This window comes from Microtus ochrogaster, unplaced genomic scaffold (assembly GCF_000317375.1).
Source record: "Microtus ochrogaster isolate Prairie Vole_2 unplaced genomic scaffold, MicOch1.0 UNK20, whole genome shotgun sequence".
Lineage (NCBI taxonomy): Eukaryota > Metazoa > Chordata > Mammalia > Rodentia > Cricetidae > Microtus > Microtus ochrogaster.
Genome location: NW_004949118.1, coordinates 3424745 through 3428160, shown reverse-complemented (window position 1 = coordinate 3428160; position 3416 = coordinate 3424745). Strand labels below are relative to the sequence as shown.

The following is a 3416-nucleotide window of genomic DNA, read 5'->3' as shown; positions in this document are numbered from 1 at the left end:
AGGGGCATCACTTAAGACTTAAGGAGCAGGGGTACCCCAAGTCCAGCAGTAGTCCCACGGCTGCTACCTGAAGCCTTCCCATTTAGTCTAAGGGCCACCACACAGCTGTGGCAGGAGGGCGGGGCGGGCAAAGGCAGACCCAGGCCATTGTGTGATGTGTCTGTTCACAGTTGCTATAGCTGTGCCCACCGCTCTCAAAGGAAACTGATTTCAACACACCTTTTTTTTTTGAAAAAAAAAATTTTCTGCCTCCTCCCAGCCTCCCACTCTTCTCCCCCTCCCCCCACTCCTCTCCCCCTCCCTCTCCAGTCTGAAGAGCAGTCAAGGTTTCCTGCCCTGTGGAAAGTCCAAGGTCCTCCCCCCTCCATCCAGGTCTAGGAAGGTGAGCATCCAAACTGGCTAGGCTCCCACAAAGCCGGAACATGAAGTAGGATCAAAACCCAGTGCCATTGTCCTTGGCTTCTCATCAGCCCTCATTGTCCACCATGTTCAGGGAGTCCGGTTTTATTCCATGCTTTTTCAGTCCCAGTCCAGCTGGCCTTGGTGAGCTCCCAGTAGATCAGCCCCACTGTCTCAGTGGGTGGGTGCACCCCTCACAGTCCTGACTTCCTTGCTCAAGTTCTCCCTCCTTCCGCTCCTCATTGTGACCTTGGGAGCTCATTCTGGTGCTCCAATGTGGGTCTCTGTCTCTATCTCCATCAACACATCTTCTTGATCCCAGAAGTTCAACTAGGCAGCCAGCGGTTACACTCGACAGAAGATGTTACACAGCACAGCTCAGGTATGTCAAATGGACAGAAATTAGTATCAGAACAGTGTCTCAGGATGAAGCCTCAGTGGAACTTCCTCTCCAGGACTCTGAGGTCTACAAGATGAATCTAGAAAATTCACTCTTGTGGAAAATGAAGACTTAGGATGGATTGGGAGCGGAGGCCTGGGCCTTAGTGACTAATTGCTGTAACACTGTCCTTCTGGCGGCTGTGGCAGCTTCATGTTCTCTTTTGACATCATCAAGTGTCGAAGCTCCTGCAGGATGACTTTGATGCTGTGGGAATTCTGCCACTTTGCCAGCACCGCTGTGGCCCTTGGGGTCCACCACGCCATTTGAACTCCTCACGCCGCTCATAGTGACTTCTGTTACAAATCTCACAGATGGGGGTGCTTCTGGGTATTTAGGCCCACATTCTATTTTAAGGCTGTATATTCGGTTTTCATAAATTGTTCTTGGAGGCCCAATTATCATCCCTGTCCATCTTGTAAGTGTCATGTCTTCGTCGTCCTCTAGACCCCAGGTAACTGTGCCGTCGCCTACTCCTCTCTGGCCTTCTTCCAACTCTTCCTACAGTCGGAAATTTCCAGGGACTTTTACTCCTGAGCCTGTGGTGGCTGCCATCTTACGTCGCTGTCGCTCCTTCACTGAGGATTTTAACATTCATGTCTATCAAGGTTCTTGGTGTATGATTTTCTCTGGTTTAGCTTTGATATCAGGATAATGGTCTTGTAAAATGAGTTTCCACTTCCTACGTCGCAGTATTTTGAAAGTTTTTCAGCAGTGTGAGCTTTTTTCTTTCTTTGTTTATTTGCTAGACTTCATCCTTGAATCCCTCTGATGCTGGGCCTTTCTTTGTTGGGAGGGTTTTTTTTTTTTTTTTCTGTTTTCAAATCTAGCTGAAGATTTATTCGTTCTGTTTATGGTTTCAACAAAGTAGCTTTGTTTTGTTGATCTGAATCTGTAGCTCAGCCTGGCCTCAAACTCATGCCATTCCTCTGCCTCAGTGCCACGGATGTTGAGATTTGATCACCAAATCAATCTTGTTATTGATCTGTTGGGACTCACTGTTTCTTCCTGTTTAGTTTTAGTAGTTTGTGTATTTCTGCCAGGTTAGCTATTTCAGTAAGCTTAGCCTGTTAAATGGAGAACTGTTGTAGCCTGCTGTAGACCTTTGTATGTCTGTAGCATAATCTTCTTTTTGTGGTTTACTCTGGTTCTTTTTTGGAAAGTTAATTCAACTGATAGTTATCATTTTATCTATTATTTAAATACATTAGCTGTTAGCTTTTTATTTTCTGTCTTTCTAATATCTTCCCACTGTTTTTGATTTAATCTTTATTATTTCCTTCTTACTACAAAGTTTGGGCTTAGTTCTCTAAGCTCTGTAATGTGCAAAATTAATTCCTATTTGAGTTTGCTCTTTTCTAATGAAGGCCCTTGTTGCTGTCAGCTGTCTCCCTTGTCCTCCTTTGCTTGCATCCCAGAGGTTTGGGGATTATGATTCCCTTTTGTTGATATGAACACATATTTGGATGGTTTTTCCTTTGATCTATTGAGTTTCAGGAGTGTGTTGCTTGTCTCTCATGAACCTTGGATTTGCCCTCTTGTTGCTAATCAAGCTATGGCTTGATTGACTTACATCTTCTTATGTTTAAGGCTCGTTTGTTGGCCTGACATGCACATACTGTGTGTGTGTCCTAGAAAATGTTCTGAGTGCTTTAGAAAAATGTAGATTCTGTTGCTGTTAAGCATGATACTTTACATGTGTATCTGGTCTTTTTGGCCTTTGGTGTTAAGCTTTGCTGTTTCCTTGGTTTTCTACCTATACACACTGCATTGTAGTGAACCACGTTATTACTATTGCATCCCTGTCTGTTCCTTCTTCCATGTAGCCCAAGTTGGCTTTGAACTGGTTGTGAATCTCCTGCCTCAGCTTTCCAGGTGTGAGGATTATTGACAAGTCCTATGATGCCTGCTTTAGCAACGTCCTCTCGGGATTGTAATGATTTTCTTTACAACTTAGTAGTAGTTTTTGACTAAAAGTCTATATTTTGCTTCAACTCCCTCTATTCTTTCTGGTTACAATGCACTCAGGATGACTTTTGTCATCCTTGTGCCCAAAACCTTAGTGTGACCTTTGAGGTAAAATGAGTTTCATCAGATTCTGTAGTTGGGATTTGTGTTTTAAATGCATTGAGTTCGCTGTGTTTAGCTACTTTGTCCAAGGAGTTTGCTGGACAAATTGCCCCCTAGGAATGACAGATGTAACATCCATAAAGTTTCATAAATAAACTCTGTCCACTACCTCTCCGCACACGTCTCTCAACCTCCCGTAACTTCTGTGACTCTGTTTTTCTCTGTCACAACAGCCTCCAGTGTTATTGATTTTGCTACGATGTTGGGATTTACTTCTTGTGTGGATGTACCACATTTTGCTTCTCCATTCATTGATAGAGACTTAGATTGATGCTGTTTTAACTATGATGTATTGTTACAATCAGCTGAGAAGGCAGGTATCTCTCTAGCATGCTAATTTCATTTCCTTTAGATATATAGCTAGAAATGTATATGTAGTAAAAGGGGAGCGGGCCTGCTTTTCATCCCGCCCGGCTCCTGTACAGCTAGCTTTACACCCAAAATAACA

General features: G+C 43.8%; 1 pseudogene; it reads right to left on the bottom strand.

The window, feature by feature from the left end:
• Positions 1-948: 948 nt before the first annotated feature.
• Positions 949-1404, bottom strand: LOC101998651 (annotated as a pseudogene).
• Between the last annotated feature and the right edge of the window lie 2012 nt (positions 1405-3416).